Source organism: Erithacus rubecula, assembly GCF_903797595.1.
Source record: "Erithacus rubecula genome assembly, chromosome: 8".
In the NCBI taxonomy this organism is placed as follows: Eukaryota; Metazoa; Chordata; class Aves; order Passeriformes; family Muscicapidae; genus Erithacus; species Erithacus rubecula.
This window is the reverse complement of record NC_136659.1, coordinates 26782440-26804982: the sequence shown is the minus strand read 5'-3', so window position 1 is coordinate 26804982 and position 22543 is coordinate 26782440. Positions and strand designations below refer to the sequence as shown.

Here is a 22543-nt window from a genome sequence, read left to right as displayed (position 1 = left end):
TGATGAAGCAGGTGAAGCATCCTGCTGTGAAAGTAAGCCCAGCATTCAAGGGTCATTTGAAGTCTAGCTGACCAAGTCCTTTCTTTAAGACCACTTGAGAGGCAGGGAAAATTGGAAAAAAACTCTCTGAAGAGAAACTTTGCACCAAAGGAGCAATTTGAATAAGAATGTTATGTAGCTGCCTGAAGTGGTGGAAAGAGATGACCACACAAGGTTAATTGCATCTGCAAAGTCTTTCCACATTGAAAGAAAGAAGAAAAATGTTAAATCCTACACTTTTTCTTGTCTGCCAAGTCCATTAGTAGTAAGCTTCTTAAACTAGTCTGTAGCTCTGAGAACTCTTTTAGGCCATAATCATGTTGCAGGTGTGGTCAGGGTGGCCCACAAGACACTTGTGCTTCCCATGGGAGAGGGAAGTTACCTGTGCTGTAACCACCACATGAACAGGGAGTCAGGAATGGTTCTGGCACAGCTGAACTAGTAAACATGGCTGGGGCTGGGTCCAAACCAGCAGAGCACTCAGAGAGCTCTGTGGCTGCAGCCCCTATGGCCCTCAGATCCAGAAGGATTTGCTTGTAAAGGACCTCTGTGAAGTCTGAGCATGTAAGCTCAGCCTAATGAGATCTGGGGAACTGGTACTGATCAGGCAGAGCATTTCAGCTTTGTTTGAGGATGCATGCTGACTGACAGTAGTGAGGTGTCTTTATGATTTTCATTGTGTTGTTCTTGTTGTTTTCTGTTACTTGGGATATTCCAGCTTCTTGTTACTTTGGTTAGCAGCATGTAGAGGGTACATGTGATCTGTTGTTTTTCATATAGCTAGAACATAGGAATTTAAAACACACCTTATAATTGGCATTCATTATACCAATAAAAACAGCAATTAACCTGCTACCCTTGTCTGAGGTTGACAAAACAAGGAATTAAAGTTGTTGGCCAGCAAAATGGGATCTTTTACTTTCTCTCAGAAATAGGAAAGTTTTAAAGGCAATTCACTTGAGATCACAAGAAAAACTAACCATCTTGCACAAGTAACTTGAAAACACATTGATGGCTTTATTGCTATAAATCTTGTCTTTCCATTGCATTAAGATACAGATGAAATATGAAAAAACAAGCTTGCATTGCCAAGCTTCTTGCTTAGTGAGTTGAGCAGCATAAACAAGCACCTCCCTACTTCATGCTGCAGGTGAGGTTTGGGTTGTACACACCCAGTAGGAAGCAACTTGAGGGTCAGAGAAGGTTCTTGTGTGAGATTGTTACTTCTTTGGCAGGATGTGAGTCAGCGACAGGTCTTGTCTAAAAGACATGTCTGGAAGGGGTGAGTTGGGCCATTTTCATTTACCAGCAGGACAGAAAGCCCCACCTCTCAGCAGTGTGTAGTCACAGCCTCAGGCATGTTGTGCCCTTGCCAGATCTTGTATAGGAAATTATATTTAAACAGGTCTGGTCCTAAAGAAAGACTCTTTAAATGTGTTGGCAAATGATGACATGGATGAGAAAGTGGTTCCTGATGAATTGGTCAAGGATGGTGTCACTAGTCCCCCTGAGAAGATATTAAATAAAGTTTCTGACATTTGAAATCATTAATTATCACTTAGCATTTTTCAAAAGTGAAGAGGTCCTTGTTCCATTTTGCATGGTTATTTCTTGGCAGATATAGTAGAATAAGAATTCTTTTAGGATTTTCTTCTCTGTACCATTTCACAGCAAGCGTCCATTAAGCAGTGGCCACAGTGATCTCTAACTCCAATCCTCCTCAAATTCATCTGCTTTTTCATACATGAAGCCTCAATAAATTCAGCATAGAAATGTGGCCATAGTGTATAAGACACCATTATATCCTCCCAAGGAAAGTACTGTAGAAATTCAAGATCAGTATTTTAAAACACCCTCCAGGTCTGTACTCCTGCCTTAAACTCTATCTGAAAATAAGCAGAAGTGCCAGACACTGCCTGTTTTGCCCTGCTGCTGGCCCCCTGCCTTCAGAGCAAATTAGGAACAAATGTGGAACTCACAGGCTTGCTTAAGCACTCCAGTGAGCTTAAAAGCAAACATGATGATAAAAAATCAACAATCTTTTCATTGAGTTTTAACTCTCTCTGAGTCGTTAGTAATGATGGAGATGTATTATGTTAAATAGAAATGTAATATATTCATTTCTTCATTATGTCTCTTTATAGTCAGGAAAGGAGTAATAGGGTAATTGAAGGGAACTCTTCATATATTGTTGGAGGAGATGAATGAAGTTTTTCCTCACTGGTATCTCCTCCTGTGAGAGAAAACACATTCCTTCTCTGATGATGTTGTGACTTTTGTCACGTTCTGCTTCTGAGAGTGTTTGTTAATTGGCACCTCTCAGATGAGCCTGTCTGTCAAAATCACATGTAGCACCTGGATGCATAATGTAACAAAATACTTGCAGTATTTGAAAGGAATCCAGATTTAATATCATATTCTATAAATAAAGACTCCTTGTTGATATGAAATTGATGTGATCTGCCTTTAATCATAAAAATGAAAAGTCATCTGTGCACTTTCTTTCTAATGTTGAAGTTTTCAGATCCCAGATCAAGACAGAACTTGGACCCATGAATAGATGTCACTGAAATTGATGACCCCTAGACATATGCTGAATTTTAAGTAAATGCTTCTTAAATGCTTAAAAGTGAGGCCCTACTTTTCTTAAAATCTATCAGATTTCAATTTTAGACTTTATTGGTGCCCTAATTTCTGTGGATTTGGAAATGTCCCTAAAAATGGGGATAGACTACATAGTTTCCACAATATTGCTTTGGCCATCATCCTAAAGCCACATCCAAAGAGTGCAGGCTATTTTAATATGAACAGAGATTTCCTGTATGCTGTGCAAATCCATAATCCCCCTTCTTCACTTGTAGCAAGCTAAACTTACATCCAAGAACAGACGATCATGCAACCAAGTTCATGGAAAAAACATTGACATTGGAGGAAGGGATCTCTATTAGCATGTTGCATTTGCCAAGTGAATTACATTGTCTGTTCCCATGTCCTGTGTTCCACATTAGCATCTTTGAAGGTTGCAGGTATGCTTCAGCCTCTTGTTTAGTGATAATGACTGAAATAATTGAACACAGAGAATCTCAACTAAAGCCTGCTAGGGTCAGTGAAAAGGTCCTTACTGACGGGTTTTGATGACACCCTTATTTTCTGTTCAAATACTGAAGTAGGAACTGAGTTTATGAGAAAGTGTCCTGCACTTCATGCTGAATACAGGTGTGAGTTTGGAGTCCTTTCTCTGGGAGATGGAGATCTGTGGGTATTGCAAAGAGAAGTGTTATGCATTCTTCCTTGTGTACACAATGTGGGAAGGCTGGAAAAGCACGTGGCTGAGCATAAAAATGAAGGATCAAGTGCTTTCCTTGCGCTGATGGAAGCGAACACACAGACAGAGAAATGCACACAGACAGAATGAGCCCTTTCACGCAGGGAGTGATGATTTGCTGATGTGCTGACTGCATACCAAGTGCAGCTGTGACAGGAGCAAGGCTCTGCCCCACAGGAGGCTGGGGGCAGACACCCAAACACCTTGAGTCCTGTTTTCTTCCTTGCACCAATGTTGTTCCACTGACTGTGTGAATTTAATGCTGACCTATACGAGTATGAATGTTACTATTCAAGCCCCTTCTCGTCTTCTCCTCCCTCTATTTCCAAACTGGTGTGAGAGGCCGTCGGTACCAGTTTGCATAGGGAGTGCTGGGCTGTCAGTATAATGTGCTTTGCTCAGGTGTGAATAACTTTGGTAGCCAAGATATGAACCTATTTCCTTTAGTTTGATGATCACTTAGGTTGCTATAGACACCACTGGGTCCCATTCTACTGGTTATCACAGTGGCTCTGAGGAAGAGGCAATCCCTTTGCCAGATCAAGGGCCTGAATCTGATTTCATGTCCTCCATGACAGGTTAAATGGGTTGAAGTCAATGGAGCCATGCAGGGTGAGAGGAGAACAGAGCATCCAGAGTGATGGATCTACCTACTTAAAGAGATTTTATGGCTCCCAGAGCTGTGATGTTTGAATGCCTCACAAACTTAAAGACCACTCCTGTGAGAGATGGAAGCACTGTCATCTCTGCCTAGCAGCTGGGGAGCTGAGATACAGTAAGATGAAATACCTTGGCCAAGGTCACTGTGGAAATCTGTGACAGAGCAAGGTCTGCCAAATTAAACCTTGCCAGGTTTCAAGCTGCTGTGTGGATGACTGGGCCAGCTTTCCTCATAGCATGAGGTGAATGGGATATTCTTGCCTTCTGTCCCTCTCTGCCCCTTCTTGTCTTTCTTGAGTTGCAATGGTGGGAGCTGCCCACCTGCAGGCCACTGAAAAGGATCAGGCAAAGCCCAGCCTCTGAGATGCTCTCCCCAGTACAGGTTGGCTGAGGTCCCCTGATGTGCAGGCAGAGGATGGATTCGTATTTCCCAGAGTGTGGGAATCTGGGGTCAGCACACCAGCAGCCTGTTCATTACCAGGGTCTGAACTGTAGCACCTTCCCCTCTCACATTTCTGTTATTTAGGGTGACTAATCATAATAAAAAATTGATTAAGGTTAACTGGATAAAGTCATCTAAGTCATATTTACTGCTAAACTAACTGCCCAGGGAGGTGAATTAATGATCTTTACAGAAACCTTTTATGGTTATTTGGCCACAAGGTGCGATCTGGTTTGATCTTTTATGCAACATAAATCAGTTTAATGGTTAAATCTGTGCAGCTAGCTGTTGAATTTAAATGAGGGCTTTTTAAATGAAGTATGATGCTTTTTCACACACAGAGGGACATTGAGCAGGTGTATATTGCAATTAAATGGGAAAACTTACAATTAGATAATGTTAAGTTTGTGACACTGGCTGACAGAAGCCCAGAGATTCATGGTGAAGGTCCATGATCAATCATTAATCCCTGCCACTGCAGAAGAAGTAAAATTGCAAATGATTTCAGCTGAGGTCAAAGCAGTGTGGGAGAGTGATGCAGGTCATGTAGCGGATGTCTGATATCAGCCATTCATTTCAATAGCCTTGGGTTCAAATACTCCGTTGAGTTACACATGGAAATTATTTGGTCTTGCAAGATAGCTCTCAGGTTTCTAGTATTTATGCTGTTTTGGTTAACACCCAGGAAGGTCTGGCAGAAGCCAGGGATCTGTTACAATAGGCAGCTACAAACATGTCCTGGGAAATGGCTTCAGATGGTTGCAGATTTTCCAGGACAGGAAGCTAAAAAGGCATTGGTAGCTCTCCCAGCCTTCCTGCACTTTAACACTGTTTCTAAATTGCCTGATGTAGTCACAGCCTGTCCTCCCTCATTTAGACAGCAGCGATATCTCTCCCAAGGGCTTGCTGTTTATATAGTGAATGCACTTTGGGAGGCAGAGGCTGACAGACCTGTGCCAGTGCACCACAGGTCAACAACCCAGATCTGAAAATGAAACCAGAGCTTCTGGTCTACAAAGCACTGCCTGCTGGGTCTCCCATGAGTCCTATCTTCGCCCAAGGATGGAAAAAGGGATCAACTATTAGACAGGACAGCTTAGCCATGACCTACTTCCAAGGGATTTGCTGGACTTGAGAGCAGTCTGTTAGACACACCTTTTTGCTCAGGTGTTTCCTAAAGAAAAGGAGGAGTGTTTGGGATGTTGATTGAGCACTGGAAAAAAGCTGCTTGTATTTGGGAAGGCATGGAGAGGAGTGAATGCTTCCTGTTTGATTGACTTCTGTTCTGAGTGCTCCTATGTTAATGTTTTACTGGAGATATTAAAGAATAAGCAAACAGCTGAGATGGGTGGATATAGGTGAAAGGATCCATAAACACCCAGAGAGGGATTGGTCCAGGCAGAATCAGACATGTCTTTCCCATCCAAGTCAAAGTGGTTGATGAGGCATGGTCCTCCTAGTCTCGTCTCCTTGTTGAGCAGATGGCACTTCCTTAGTTTTTCCTGTAGAGCTTGGTCTCATTAAGTGATTTGGCCAGGTCTTCCTGCACATTTGCACTCTCTGGTGTGACCAGGAAGGGCAGCACAGTGATGTACCCACAATATTGAGCTTGAGTCATCCAGTTACAGCCTTAACTCTTGTGTGTTCCCCATCTATGTCCCATCATGGAAGACAGATCTAGTAATGCAGAGTTCTGGGTAAATATGTAAATACTGCTTTTAAGTATGAGGATGAAAATGGTTGTGTAAGAGTTAAGCCTACTTCTCATAGCTGTGCCTTAAGTTTACTACTTGAAATCACAGTCTCCATAAAAGATCCACCATGTGCAGGGTCAGAGCATGTTGTGGACACTTCTTGGGTTAAAGTTTTTCAGAACAACCAGCCAGTTTGTTTTGTTCCTCTCCAGTGGTTCACCTGTGCTGAAGCTCTCTCCCAGTAAAGTCAGGAATAAAGTTTTAACACTTACAGTAATCATTTACATCTTCAAAATGTTTTGCAAACACAATTGAAGAGTTGTTGTCAACTAAGAAATCAGTTTTGCCTTTTTGATTTTTCAACTGACTCTTTAAAACCCTACCTACCTGATTACTGTACTAAATGCTGCTCATGGAACAAGGAAAGGAAAATTCCATGGATTTCTTTTTGTCCTCTTTTTCTGGTCAAAATTGTGATTGACAAAGTTTTAATTTTTTTATTAACTGGCTTGAATCACACAAGAACAAGAAAAAGAAATTAGCTGCATTCCCTCCAGCTTGCTTTTGCTGTGAATTTGCAGTATTGGAAATTGGGGCTTTTTGGATTCTAATGCTTTTACCTTTAGTTCATTACTTTTCTGTCCAGAACCAAATAGAAAGAACACCACAAAAAAATTTTTTTTTTTTTGAGCCTTAAAAACAGAATGGGGGTTGGGGCTGGGATGGTGCCTGAAACTGCTTCAGACATTATCTTTTTGTATTGCATTAGAGTGCAAGTTGGTGCCTTAAATCTCCCACCACTTTGGTGAGGTAAGTAAATATTATGATCCTATTTAACATATGCCTCAAGCCACATAAAAAAACAAATAGAGACTTGGCATACTTGGAAGTAAATCATTAAAACTGCAGCTCATTAAATGAAGATGAATTCAGTCCAAAGAGAGAATGTTAGGACTGGAATTAGGCTTGGTCATCGACCCATCTCCTGTCCATTGAACTGTGATGTAATGACATAGTGACATATGAAAAACTGTACTGATGACTCTGACAGCATTTCAGATGTTCACTGCCATGATTGTTTCCCTGTTTTAATATCAAAGTTCATCATTTCTGCTGTGCTTGGGCTTGTATAAAGGGTCATAAACCAGCCTTAGATCTGGCTGGCTTACATCTGGGGTGGTTCTTGCCTGGAGCCCTGGTATTGTATGAAGCTGGGATCTTGAAACAAAGTTTGAAAACTTGATTGGCTTCAAGTTCAGTTATACCATGGAGAGTATAGGATTTTCACCAAAATGCATAGGGAGGCTTGAATGCATGCAGAAATTTTAAAAAGCGTGATGCAGGGCTGTTGTGGCAGGCTTGGAAAGTGGTTTTGTTTGGAAACAACCTATTTTCTATAGAAAGGCAGTCTGAGGCTGGGCGGAGAATGCCGGATGCCAATTGCTTTGTTTCTCCACCACTTCACAGAGAAATTGGCTTATTTATTTTATTATCAGGACTTTCAGGATTTTAAAAATGAATGCTATGACTGCCCTGTGCCATGCCTGCACTGGTCTATCAGTCACCTTTATCTATATTTCAGGATGGAAATCAAATCAGAAATCATAGAAATTTCAATTCCAGACTATTAAGGTTGGCTTGTTCATGTAATTTTGATATAAGGTTTACATTTGAGAAACATCCAGATAGGGCAGCTTAATTCTGTCAGCAGAGAGAGTGAATAGTGGTCATCTGAAGTATCTGGCCTTGACAAAAACTACTCAGGGATGCATAGGTCAGTCTCTGCTATGATTATATGGCCTGATTTTCTTAATTTGATGTTTCAAGACTGATTTTAAAAATATGGTTGGCCCATTCTGCTGAAGAAGAGATGTAGTCACAAATCACTATAGCCTCACAATTTAGGAAGATCAAATGCATCTTCTTTCTGTCCCACTGCTCAAGGAGGATACCAAGAGGAAAAGGACCGTGTGGGCACTCTCTCTCAAAACACTTGCAGAGTGTCAGCAGTTACTTGCCTCTGTTGTGCTTTCAGGTTTTTGCCCTGGCAGAGTTGCTCAGTTGGAAATAAAAAATAGTGTTGGAGCCTGACTGTGGAACTCAAAGAAAGAGCCAGTTACTAAGCATTCAGCATTGCTCCCAATTAAACCTGCTATAAAACACAAAGCAGATGTTCTGAGGGGATGCAGGCACTGGTGAGAAGCAAAGCAAGTGAAGGTAAATCAGCTTTGCTTGCTCAAATGTCCACATCTCATAGCTCTGCCAGATATGCTACAGAGAAGGAATGAGGAAGTGATCCAAACACTTCAGGAGTGGGAAGCAGTTTGCAGCTGGGGGAAAGGAGGTCTCTGGCTGTAGCACATCTTCATTAATTGTCAAAAAAGTTTATCCACTTGACATTGCTGCTCCAAGTGCTCTGTTTTCAGTCCCACCTGGCTGTGCTGTAACTCTCATTTTCTGCTTATGCTGCAGGAAGAGAACAAAGCAGCACTGCCACTTTCCCTGCTTTGCCCTTGAAAGGTGAAGACACTCATTAGAGGCAGAGAGGAAAGGCTTGTGGTAAGGGCACTAGCACAGGACTTGAAGGATTCTGGTTTAATTCTTGCCTTTGCCACAGACTGCCTGTGTAACCCCAAGCAAACTGGTTAATCTTCATGTCCTTCCAGTACTGCAGGTGTAGGGATAATTCTTCCCCAGCCTTTTCCTTTCTTGTCTTGCATATGAGCCACTCAGGGCAATTGTGGTCTCAGTTCCTTTTGCCTAAATGCACTAATGGGACAGTAGGGTTCCGTGGGCTGCAGAAAAAATGGAACAAAACCCCAGGCCACCCTGAGCTTGCTCAGGCCTTGGACAGATGGAATCAGAGGGTGGAGAGCTGGTGCTTGCCAGATTTGTAAGAACTGTGCCTCAAAGGTGCCTGCAGGAATGCCTCTCTGGGGAGAACTCTCACAGCTGAGCTGAATGTTTCTGTGTTGAGTGTGCTGGAGATGAGGACTCTGTGAAGCTGCAGTGCCATGTCAGTCACAAGGGATAACGAGGTGCTCTGCTGATAGGAGAAACTACGTGTGTGCTGGGCAAATTCCTGTGGGTCCAGATTCCAGAGCAGTTTCTATGCAATAAAATTCTACTTGCAGTTTTTGTTTCATTTCCCAGTCCTGGGACTTGCTTTACTTACCTGGGGTTCACAGCACATCTGTTAAGGTTCAGAGGAACCTAAAGGCTAAAATGGACAGACACCATTTGAGTTCAGCCTCATGCTGGGAACAACACCAAGAGACCGAGTTCTTACGGTCACAAGTCACTTCCAGGATGGAGCCTGAAACAGTTCTCCACAAATCCCAGTGGCTGCATTTTAGATAGACCTTGCACCATGTTGTATCTGATAAAACACTGTGGGGCTGCCTGTAACTCACTGCTGAACCTTCCTGAAACAGAAGAGAGCTCTGCAGGGCAGCTGCTCCCTAGGATAAAGGAGTGCACAGAGGGTAGGAGAAAACAAACAACAACAGAGAGATGGCTACTGGCCAGGTTTGATGATACAATTTTTAGGAAATTGTGAGTGTATAGAGGAGATTTCTGTTTTTCCTGATATGTTAGTGATTCTTGTGGCTCCAAAGCATTTGAGTGGAGAGGCAGCATGAGAAGCTCTATTCAGTTCTGCTGGAATAAATGGAAACCTTGTGATGCTGTGGGACAGCCCAAGCCCTCCTCTGCAGAGCAATCTGAGAACAAACCAGAAGTGGCCCAAGCACGTGTTGTGAGCCGGCAGACCCAGCCCCGCTGAAAAGCCCTCGAGCGCGTTTTGAGTAACCTCAGAAGGGTTTTTGTGTTTGATTCGGATCTGGCATTACTTCTATCACAGCCTCGGTTGGCAATGTCCCTGCAGTGGCTGGGGCCCGAGCAGTGTGATTTACAAGGGAAGTTGCTATGTTAGTAAAAGTTACATAAGGAATAATTTACCCCCAGCTGTGCACAATAATGCTGCTGCAATGCCGTCGAGACACTGTGCTGACTTCAGACACGGCCCGTGTGAAGTTTGAGCACCTTGTTTTTCTGGCCAGGCCTCACAGAGGGGCTCGGCCACAGCTGTGCTCGGGCGCTGCCCGTCCTCCCCTCCGGGCAGCGGCAGCACAGGAGGCGCGGGATGCAGCCCTGCCAGCCGGAGCCCTGCACAGCATCCCCCACACAGCCCTGCCAGCCGGAGCCCAGCACAGCATCCCCTACACAGCCCTGCCAGCCAGAGCCCAGCACAGCATCCCTTACACAGCCCTGGCAGCCAGAGCCCAGCACAGCATCCCCCACACAGCCCTGCCAGCCGGAGCCCTGCACAGCATCCCTTACACAGCCCTGCCAGCCAGAGCCCAGCACAGCATCCCCCACACAGCCCTGCCAGCCGGAGCCCTGCACAGCATCCCCTACACAGCCCTGCCAGCCAGAGCCCAGCACAGCATCCCTTACACAGCCCTGGCAGCCGGAGCCCAGCACAGCATCCCCCACACAGCCCTGCCAGCCGGAGCCCAGCACAGCATCCCCCACACAGCCCTGCCAGCCGGAGCCCAGCACAGCATCCCTTACACAGCCCTGGCAGCCGGAGCCCTGCACAGCATCCCCTACACAGCCCTGGCAGCCGGAGCCCAGCACAGCATCCCCCACACAGCCCTGCCAGCCGGAGCCCAGCACAGCATCCCTTACACAGCCCTGGCAGCCGGAGCCCTGCACAGCATCCCCTACACAGCCCTGGCAGCCGGAGCCCAGCACAGCATCCCTTACACAGCCCTGGCAGCCGGAGCCCAGCACAGCATCCCCCACACAGCCCTGGCAGCCGGAGCCCAGCACAGCATCCCCCACACAGCCCTGGTAGCCGGAGCCCTGCACAGCATCCCCTACACAGCCCTGCCAGCCGGAGCCCTGCACAGCATCCCCCACACAGCCCTGGCAGCCGGAGCCCAGCACAGCATCCCCCACACAGCCCTGGTAGCCGGAGCCCTGCACAGCATCCCCTACACAGCCCTGCCAGCCGGAGCCCTGCACAGCATCCCCCACACAGCCCGTGCAGTTTGCTGAGGGGAATTGCCTCATCTCTCCACACTTCTGGCTGGGTGCAAGTCAGCTCCAGCCCGGAGGCTGCAACCTGAGCCTTGGCACAGAGCTAAGTGCCTCCTCGGCACTTATTAACAAACTCGCCTTTGATGCTCTCTGAAATACACTTTTGTGGCTCCTGGTCTGTATCCAGAGCCCGGGCTGTGGGTAGACGTGGCAAGAGCGTGCACACCTGACCTGCAGGCGCGGCTGGCAGCGCGCCACAGCGAAGGCCTCGTGTGTCTGAAGGGCAGCTCTGCCCCTGGGCTCGCTGCATCCTGACATCTGGCTGCAAATCCCGCAAAAGGCGGGGAGAGGGAGCTGGGAAAGTGAGCAGAGAGTGAGCTGGGAAAGTGAGCAGAGAGTGAGCTGAGAGAGGGACTGAGAGAGTGAGCAGAGAGTAAGCAGAGAGTGAGCTGAGAGTGAGCTGTGAGAGTGAGCAAAGAGTGAGCTGTGAGTGTGAGCTGGGAGAGGCACTGGGAGTATGAGTTGGGAGTGTGAGCTGGGAGAGTGAGCAGAGTGAGCTGAGGGAGTGAGCTGGGAGAGGGAGAGAGAGTGAGCAAAGAGTGAGCTGGGAGTGTGAGCAAAGAGTGAGCTGGGAGTGTGATCCGGGAGCGCGAGCCGGGAACACGGCCGCCCTGTGCGGGAGTGGCTGAGCCTGGAGCAGCTCACAGCAGGCCCTTGTGCTGTTCCCTTCCTTGGGCCCCTCGGACTGTTTGCGTGCTCATGACCCCCAGACCCTCTCCGGTGGGACTGCAAGCTATAACGTTTCAAGTGAGAGAAAGATGATGGGGGGATAAAGAGAAGCAAGGGAAAGGCACCTAATACGATTTCAGAGAGCCCTCTGGCAGTCTGTCCGTGGGAGGCTGCCATGTATAATAAGGAAACGATTTGTCTGGGAATGATTCAGCATGTAAAATTCTCCCTCCCTGACCTCTTTCTAAGTCCCCAGCATGGGATTGCGGGAGGTTTCCAGCAGAGGAGAGCCGATAAGGCGCAATAGTTTTCATATGCTTGGAAAAGAGGTCAGAGTGTCCATGCTGAAGCAGCATTCTCACTGCCATGTGAGGCTCCATGGAGCCCACATTTCACTTTTGCTCCATGGAACGAGGTGGATTTTGTCTTGCCTAGAGACACATTAGCCATCAGGGAACTTTTCTTCCCACAGCTTCTTCGTCTGCCCTGGGAACCACGGTGAGCAAAACCCCAATGGCAGCTGCAGAGCCACTTCCCTGCTGATTTTCACAGGGTTGCCTCCACACTCTGAGCTGGCCCAGTGGTATTTCCCTGAGATTTCCTTCCCTTTTGTGGGGGACCACAAGGAGGGCTGGAGGTTGGAGCAGCTGCCCTGTGGGATCCTGGTGCTGGGGGCTGGTTTTCAGCAGGGGAAATTCCTGGGAATTTTCTGGAGTTTGCTCTAGATGTGAAGGTTGAGACATTTTTGCTTCTCAGGTGCTCTGGGAGTTCCTCCTGTCCAGCATTGTAAGGCTGACTTGCACGAATGATTACAAAACTGCTGTTTCTTGGCACTTGGATTTTATAGGTTGTCAGGCTCTCCCATGAAGTGTGGGAGGGGAAGAGGAGAGACTGCAAGAAAGTAAACTCAGCCACCCTGAGTTTGCAAATGCTGACTTTTAATGTAGCAGTCACCTGTGTGTTCTTCTCTGTCCCTTAATATGCACCCTGACATTTGAAATCTTCTTTCATTGAAATCTTTATCTGTTGGGTTGGGATCTTCTTTTGCTGCTTGCTTTCTGCAGTAAGTTATACTAATTCAAAAAAGATATGGAGTGTGAGCAGATCAAAATGGACAGTCTGAGGGGGCTGTAGGTCCCTGCCTGCTGCCACTGTCATGTGGGGAAGGAGCAGCTGTGCTTCTGAGTAGTTCCTTTCCAGAGCAGTCTCCAGACCTAGTGTTGCTCCTTTCCTTTTCATTAGCTGTACATAGAGATGGCCAAGATTCCTGACCCTACAAGTTCTGGGCAGTCTAAATTCTCTGTGTGGCTGAAAGCCATGAAGTACAGTGTGCCTTGGGGAGCTAGAGGGGGAGCTGAGCCTAATTCAGAGATGGGAGAAGAGACAAGATCTGCGAAGGCATGACATTCCACTGCCAGAGAGGCTGGACTGGGCATGCAAAGGGGTTCCAGGGTGAGAAATGAGTGACAATCAGCTCACTTCACCTGCAGCAGTGACTTATGCTTAGACCTGCTGCACTGCTGGCAGTGTAACCAGCTCAGCCTGGGGGCTGGGTTTGAAATAGTTCTGAGTGTGCAGCTCAGAAGCTGCCTGCAGGCACCACAGGCTCAGTGAATTCACAGGGTACAAAGGCAAGGTAAATGAGGCACCTCGTGTTAGCCCACAGCGAGGCTGATGCTCAGCAGTGAAGGAGATGTCAGAAGTTCAAACCAGGGTTTATGAATTCACCTTCTGGATGCATGGCTCACTAGGTCTGTCAGAAATACCAACATGGACTGCAGGTGAAATAACTCTTTTCTCTGTTATTAGGTGATATCTATTAGCAGACACCTCAGTTTCTGTTCTGTTTCTGGTGGGGACATTTTGGCTAGAAGCAGTTTCCAATCTGGCAAGCGTAGCAAAAGTATTACAGGAAGGGAGAGAAGTCCAGATCCATGGAGGAAATATTTTTATTCTCTTTTTGAAAATAGCCCCTAAGCAGGATATGTCAGCCAGGAACTGAATTGTTTCAAATTCCCTCTTCATATATATCAGCTAGTAACAAGTCCACTCTGCACTTCTGTCTCTTTTCTGATTTTGGTGGGAATTTTAGGAAAATCTGCCTGCATTTGGATTCCTGCTTGAGCTGTGCATCTGCTAGGTCTGACAGTGGTAAAAATTGGCTGCTTTGTGGAGTGTGTGCATGCAATAAATGGTTCTTTGCGAATATCTTCTCCCAGCTCCTAATATTCAGGGATTGGTTCTGAAATGGTAGCATTTTGCAAAAGCTTTTGCCTCTCCTTGTCTACAGTTTGCCATCACAAAGCTGGATAGACTTGTTACCAATATGAATGCCAGTCCCAGCTCTGTGTTTTGTGCTTTCTCCCCATAGCTTCCAGTACAAATGCATTGCAGTCTGCCACAGCCAGGAGCAGAGGAAAACCAGGAGTGTGGAGGAAATTTGGTGACTGTCTGTCAGTCATCATCTTCCTTGCTCTGCTGTTCACTTTTGCTGTGTAGAACAAAGCACATAACCTTTCTCTGTCTCAGTTCATTCCTGTATAATGAGGACAAATATTAATTTGTCTCCTAGTGACAGAGGTTGCGTTCATAGTCACAAAGTGCTTTGGTAATCACAGGTATTCTGTCAGTGCCATGTATTGTTATCCAGCCATCTGAATGATTGGTGTTTCCTGACATCTGGCCACATGGAGCTGGGTTTGTGTGGTACTGCATGACCAACTTCCTGCCGTGCCCAGGTGCTGAGTATGTGACAACCAAGAAACAGTGGGTCTGGATGTGGCCCCTGGCTCTGTGCTGCTGCTTTTTAGCCTGGTGCATTGGTAGCCATGGAGTTGTTCTGGCAAGGACTGTGTGGAGCTCCATGGGGAGAAAAGAGTACATACAGTTCCCTCTTTCTCTTCCCATCACCCAGCCTCAACCTTTTGTCATCACCTGCTCTGTGTGTCCCTGTGAATTCCCTGGTGTTCAGCCATGGCTTGTGATGAGATGGTCAGCAAACTCATCTGCTCAGGCTCTGTGATGGTGGGGGGCTTGCTCAGTGGTAAATAAATAAATGTGCACTTCATTAGCTCTTTCACCATGACTTCCAGCAGTCTGTAAGTGTCACACCAGTGCTTTCGTCATTATCTTTTCCCACTTCACTGTTGAATTAATTCTCCCAGACCTTTTCCCAGAGGAGATGCTGTTCACTCACTGATATGTAAGGATTTTTTATATCCTGGCTTTTTCTGGTTTTCATACCTGGGATATTGTTTCCTATCTTGCCCTGCCTTCCCTAGACATTTAACTCTTTGCATTTATTTTATAGTCCCTGTCTGATACTTTCTCTCTGCATTTTGTCACCCCAGTCTTCTTTTTTAGCTTTCCTAGTCTTACTCTTTTATACTGGAATTTTGAGTATTCTTAAGTCATTCTGTAAAGTTCTGCAGAGCACAATCTCCCAGAAGCAGCGTCTTAGGTGCTGGCTAAAAATTATTCCCAGAAGTCTTTCATTCTTCTCTCTAAATACAAGTTTTGGTTGTTTCTGTAAAACATGGTTGCAGTGCTACAGAAGCTCTTGGTTGTGTTTATGTTGAGAAGCCCAAGACTCTTCCACATGGACATCTGTGCAACCACAAGAGAAATACTTTGTTTTAATTCTTCTAAGAGCCTTATAGAAGGTAATCTTCACAAGAACTCCAGGAACTGGCATCTTGCACAGGTGGGAAAGTTGGCACACAGATGCTTAACTGGGGTCACAGGAGGAAATCAAAAGCAAAACTGAGATTGGGATTTTTGCACTGCTACCTCCAGACATGTTGTTAGTATGTCTTCAACAGGTTTTCTGCTGCCTCAATGCATGCACAACACTTACCTTCTACCACATGCAATGCAAACTTCCAACAGGCATGAAGAGTTGACAAATTTTGAGCAGTAGGACTGAAGTGCAGCTTTGGCAGAATCATGGATTTATGATGACACATAGTACATATTATGATATATGACAGGTAGGATACATTTTGTGAAATGTCTGTTAATTGACCAAAAAAAAAAAAATTCAATTACTTGCAGCCAAGATTCCTCCTTGAAAGAATTTGTGCCTACAAATGGCCGAACAGCATGAAAGTTGGTTGCTCTAATATAGCAAGCATTTGCCCTCACACCCCATTGTTGATCTGAAGAATAGTGGCTTTGCACAGGGTGGGAAATCTGCACGGGTCATTTTTTAGCACTGACTTTTCAGGCTGTGTGCAGGCTTGTCTCGATGGGTTTTCCTGGGTTGGGATGCTGCTGCTTGCTGAATATTGTCTTTTCAATCTTGCTGCAGAGTGAGCAAACTGCAGCTAGAGTATACTGGAGTATAGATTATCTGACCACATGGCATGTGGATTATTGCTTTTTAGTCATAAATAAAACAAAGCAGAAAAACTGAGATGTGATGTAGAGCATGAACACACAGCCAATCTGGATGTTTGGCCTTTCCAGTACCTGCAGAACCTAAAGGGTTAGTAATTCTTGCAGTAGCATGATTAAGTGCTATGAACGCTAATGATCTGAAAAGCTCAGTTTTAGCTTACGTGAGAATTGTATCCAACTTTTTCATGCCTGTTAACTTTGCAGACAGCAGAGTTCCTACAGGAGCCAGAGATCCAGGCAACTACATGAAAACTTACTGCAAGTGCACGTAGTGTCTGACTAGACCTGTGGTCCGTGGTGGGGAGTTAGACAAGGTGAGACTGTGAAAGGCTGTAATTGTACACAGGAGATGGCTGTGATTGCTTTGAATGTGCAGCCATTGTCAGGAACACAGAGGGAAAAGCACTGCCTATTTGAGCACTCTTATCTCAAACTCCTGGCTAAGTGAAGTCAGGAAATGATTGGAGGGTGCTGTTGTTGTATGTGCATTTTCACCCCTGGGATTTGAGGAAATTTGGGATTTTGTGCTGCCTTTGGCATGGCTTTGCCACCCTTTGCCAAGTTTCATTAATCAGCAGCCAGGGGTTACATGAAGGGTATAGTGTCTACGCAATGGGAATTCAAGGACCACAAGGAGAGGTTTCAGTAACGTTTGTTTAAAGGCACTTCAAAGTTTGAAAATTATTTTTGTCTCCTGAAACATAACTGCCATCCTTTAACTATTAACAATGGCATTAAAGCTTCACATATTAACAGCATGCTGGGATCCATGAGAGTATCAGACTGGCTTGCTGTTATATGAAAAATGTCATATCTTGCAGCATCTCAGATCTTGATTTTTGTCTGGCTTTTAGTACTTTGGAATTTGATGTTGTCATATTATCAAAGGGGAAAATGTCTCAAATTAGAGCCTGCTTTAAACAGATGCTTTGCAGTCTCAGATAAGTACAATTCATAGACATAACTCAGAGAAATTTATATTTCCAAATTTCTGGGATCCATCTAAACTGCTGAATTTTTACTCCAGCTTACCATTACCCTGTGAAGAGTTCTTTTCCTTCTGAGGCATTCCCCTCGATTTGCTGTTATCCCTGAGACTCTGGTGTCTATCTGAGCAGCAGCACTATCTCCTTGTCTTTGAGTCTCTTAGGCATCACTGTTCCCAGTTGTGTGACGGTGTTGCACTTCATTCTTCTCTCTGTGTGGACAGAAAGCCTTAATTACAGCACATTAAATGGAACAATATGTAGAGCGTGGGCTAAACTCTGATATTTTTAGTCTTTCTTGGCCTTGTCATGGCCCTTGCTGTATTTCTCTGGGAAACAGTTGCTGAGTAGCATCGTTTAGTTTGTCCCACATAACTCCAGGCTCTTGGAAAGCCAGTTTTCTGCTAGCCTTGAGACTTCTGCGATGGCTGTTTTCCCAGTGGGGATGTGCCCATTTTAGCATATAAGACCTCATGCCTTATTAATGTTTTGATGAGTGTTTTGGGTGGAAAGGCAATCTCAGAATTAAGTGTTGTATTTGGGGGGGGGAGTAAATCCTCAAGGTCATGAGTTGGCTAAGTTATGTGTAGCCAACATCTATATCCCCAAGCTCGTTTTGCAGAGCAATTGGACCACTGGATGACTGCTGTCGATGGTTCCTGATGCACAGATACTCCCCTGGAAATGTGGGTAAATGAACCTGGGACCAGAGATGTGGCTCCACTGTCTGCCCAGCCCTGACCTGTTTCACAGCAGAGTAGGCAGAAGGGCAGATAAGCTTGTGCTGCCTCCAGCTCTGTGCAAAACCTCCCCTTCAGCTCAAACCTGGGGCTGATGGCTGTGAACTGAGATCTCTGGCTCTAAGCTGTTGTGCTTAAGTGCAGACACATGTTCTGCTCTGCCCATTGCCTCGAGCAATGGAAACTTCTAGCAAATGGTTGAAGCAGACATCTGGGGATGGTGATGTCTTAAACTGCTGTAAAATGACTTGCTAGGGCTCTTCTGGTTTTTGAACCTATGGTATTTTCACCTTTGCAAACTCCTTTTTCTTGCCCAAAACACTAAAAGCTGCTTCTTTATTTTTTATTTTTAATTTTTAATTTTTTTTCTTTAAAAAAAATTTTGTTGTAGTGAGAAACCTGTATAACAACACGGCTCCAGGAGCTGCAGCTTTATGAAGAAGAAAAATTTATGAGAGATCATATAAAATCATGCTCTAATATATTACATAAAAATTAAATAATACCATACTTCAGAGACAGAGAAGCACTTTTATTAGCTGAGAAAACACACATGAAATTTGAGTTTTACATTCAACAGCACACAGGGTGGGTAGCAGCGCTGGGAGCAGAAGAGACCTGTTCCATGTCTTAACACAGAGAGGGGTAAAAGAGAGCAGCTGAAGATCCTGAACACGGAATTCTTCCTCTGCTGGTCGAAGAATTACACTGAGAATTAGAGCAATTTATTTTCTGCAGTCATTGCACTTGCTTAGCAAAAGAAGACCTTTATATATTCTAGTTTAAAACTAATTGTCCAATTTTAAAACTGCTAAGAATCCAAGGAGTGAATTTTAAGACAGAGTTTTTTGAAGAAAACACTGCTAGTCTCAAATTGAACCAAGACTTAGATTAATCACAATCTTGTGTGAAATAGAAGGCATTTGAGAATCCATCTAGTTCATGGGAAAGTGATCTTGGAAGAGCAACAAATAAATAATGTGACCTTTTGACTCTGCTAGCCCTGGAGCTGTGGTAAGTTTGCAGTCAGGCACTTGGTTCCAGACAGGAATTTTCATTGCTGCCGTGAAGTAAATCACCATGAGGAGGAGGCCTCTTTGGCCCTGTCTGCATGGAGATATTTTCAGAGCTCTAATTCTCTGTGGGTGCTCCTCCATCAGTGACAATGTAAATGAGAGCTGAATGGTTGACCTGCTCAGGAAGCCTGAAATACTGGTGTCTTAAATCACCCTAGTTAAGGCAATATCAGAAATGCCAGCTTTATCTCTGCTGTGGTCTGCAGTGAGTTTTGGCTAAATCCCATCGGTATGGGTTGGATTTATCCCCAGGGCAGATTTAGTGAGGGAACAAAGGGTATTGTAAGTGCCTTTCCATAGCATCATCTTGATGTGGCACTTGTAGGACACATTCAGTTTACCATTCATGTGCACATATCTTTAGCAGTTCAAAGAAGCTGAATTAATGATGGTAAATAAAATAACTTTTTTCATGACTATTAATTCAATGATCCTTAGAAACAAATGGTTTTAAAACCTTGTGTTCAGAAAGGTAATTTCTCTGAAATTAACGTGGTGGAATTTTGTTTGTTGGTTTTGCTTCTGTAGCCAGGCAGAGCTGTGTCTTCCTCAGTTCACATTTCAGCCTTTCCTGGAGCTATATCCTCTCCAGAGCTTGAGTTCATGAAATTTGTGAGAACTTACTTATCCTGGAAGCCTCCACTCTGCTCTGGATAAAAGCTGGTCCATGAGTTTTCAAGTTAGAAGGAAAAAGAGAAAGTTATACTGCATGTTTGGTCTCATTTCCTTGGGAAGCAGGAGCAGGACTCACTTTTGTGTAACTATAGAAACCACTGTTTTAAAGAAATGACCAGCCAGTGCAAGATTTGGGATAAAACGGAACATTGACAATGATGATTTCTCCTGGTGGTTCATCATGAACAAGGGTATAAAAGGCCTGATTACCACTGAGACTGCTAGAGACAGTCCAACCAGGCTGAATGTTTTGTTCTGCTTGTTTCCCATGATTTCTGTCGAGAGCTCAGTGAGACACACCTAGATTGTCATGTCAGGAGAGTAAGAGGAGTTTGTGCTCTGTGCAGTTGCTGCCAGGTTGTCCAAGGAAAATATGGGGAATACAGCTTTTCTCAGCATTATAGCTCCTGTTTGGGGGACCTTCTGCACCAACAAACTTTAAATTACTCACTGATACAGCTACATGAACAGGCATCTGTAGCAAATGCTCTGTTTGTTTTTGTAGGCTCTGTTGGCTCTGTCCCTACCCTCAGTACAAGTCAAACAAGCTGAGATCCATTAAAATGAGTCCTTTCCATCTAATGTTTGCAAAACCAGTGCTCTCACTGCTATCATCCCCAAAAGTCTATTATGGAACAGTTCCTAGGACTCATCTTCTGAGTAGTAGAAACCTCTGGAAAAGTACCATGGCCTCTGCTGTTGGCTGTAGAAACCTCTCCTTCTCCAGCATATCTGAACCCATGAAATACTATAAACTCCTCTGAAATACTTCCTTTTCCTCTCTCCCATCTGCTCTTTTCTTGCATTTCTCTTCTTTTGGTGGTGATAAAGACCCCCCTTTTCATTTTATGGATTTCTTCCTCCTCAGGCAGCCAGTGAAAAGTACAAATGACATTTGATGTAAATCAAAGTAAGATTCTGCTAGGTTCTCCCTGCCCTGTTTTCCATGCTCTAGGCATTAGTATAATAAAGGAGAAGGCAATGATTGTTATTTAATTTACATTCTTTAAGGCCTTTGACCTGTAAGGGATGGGAAAAAACTGGTCAGTGTGGCAATGTGTGAATGTCTTAAGTCTGGACTGAGGCTGATTTTTCATGAACTTAGGCAAAGACAGGAATGTACCCCCTGCCTTCTTTCTGCATCCTCACCTGCCATACCCTCCCTTGTTGCCTCTTTGTGGGCAGTGATTCATGGGCTCACCAAGAACATGGGCAGCTGAAGATGACTCTGGGTCCAGGAATGGTGATGACAACTGTGGCACTGTTCCACCAGCAGCTGAGAGACATTCCTGTAACTGGCCAGAGAGATCCTATGGCTGACAGCTGTGCCAGGAGTTTCTTGTACTGTGCACAAAAAAAGCAAAACTAGAAGAGCTGGGTTAGCCTGACCTCTCCCTGTGCACAGGGGAGTAGAATCTAATCCCCCACTGTGTTGTCCACAATATTTCCTCCTACACTGATTCATTTCACCATGACAGAGTGAAGGGAAACAGCAAGGTTGGTTCTGCCCCTTGTTTTCCCTGTAGGGTGGCTGCACACAGCCTGATGCTAAACGTTTCTTGCAGTGAAGTGGATACAGCTTTTCTCTGGCAAGACTGAGGGAACTAGAACTGCCTGTGCCACAATTTGTTCCCTGGATTCTGCTCACTGGGAAGGCTGGTGCCAGCCTGTATCAGAGTGCATGATGTCTTACAATCAAGATGTGATTGCACTATTAGGATTTTTTTCCAAGTCAAAAATGGCCCTCCAATGATGTAAAATTTTTCATCCTTGATCCTACTGTGATGGGTGTATCGTAGTTCTTCTGCTCCCCCAGCACATTTTCCATTTCATAGACAAAGGTCCATCAATTGATTCATTTATTTTCATTTCATATTCATTTATTTTCATTCATTTACCATGTTTTCTGTCTTTTAAATACTCCTTAAACTTCCATCACTGGGAAAACATTTAATTGCCCTAAGCCTGCAACATGGTTTTAAATCTGCTTTGTTGAGGCTTTGAGGCCAGACAACTTTATTAACAACAGTGGCTTGCTTTGCAGATAAATCCTCTTTTTCAGAGAACTTCTTTCCCAAAGAGTTTCACAGCTGATTATGGACACAAATAACTCATCAGAAAAAGTTTCTGATACTCTGCTTGGCAAGGCCTGAGTCATTATCCAGTTAATGCTGTGGCACTGTGCATTTCCAGCTGTGTTGCAGTGGCATGCCGACCTCAGCAGCTGTTGCAGAGCTCATCAAATGGCTGTTGAGCATCATCCTTGATTTGTCATAAACCTAAAGGTTTCTCTGGGGAGTGAATGTTATCTCCTGCCACAGCCTGGCTACACTACAGTGATGCTCCAGTACTGTTATCATACATACACTGCTTGTTTGAATTCTTTCCCTTTCCCTTTTGCTTTCATTATTTTTCCTGTTTGTTGGGATAGCTGGGGTTAGATTATTCATAGCCTTATGCCTCTAACTTGTCTGAAAATGCAGTCTGGTGTATGCTTAGGGCTACCTGGCTTCATGTCTTCCTAACTAGCTGGATTTGTATTTAAAAAAAAATATTTAGATGCCTAATGAAGAGGAACAGAACAGTTTGTGAGCTGCTCACGTATATTGTCCTTACAAAGAAGAATGGAGTTTTAGATGTAAGTTATGGTATGGAAAAAAGCTATGTTTTGTGTAGGATTTTAATATTTGCACTTATTCTGAGTAAGATCAAACAGAAAATTTCAAAACTGGA

General features: G+C 44.7%; 1 protein-coding gene across 4 annotated transcripts in view; it reads left to right on the top strand.

Annotated features, from left to right (window-relative positions):
• The window catches only part of SEMA5B (semaphorin 5B), a gene marked incomplete at its 3' end in the record, with an annotated part of 260024 nt that overhangs the window by 40008 nt on the left and 197473 nt on the right, over positions 1-22543 (top strand). Inside the window, exon 1 of one of the 4 annotated variants that reach the window (XM_079310511.1) lies at positions 9342-9645. The exons of the other annotated variants lie outside the window; for them this stretch is intronic. Of the gene's footprint in view, positions 1-9341; positions 9646-22543 lie in introns of those variants that run through there. 4 annotated transcript variants of the gene reach the window in all.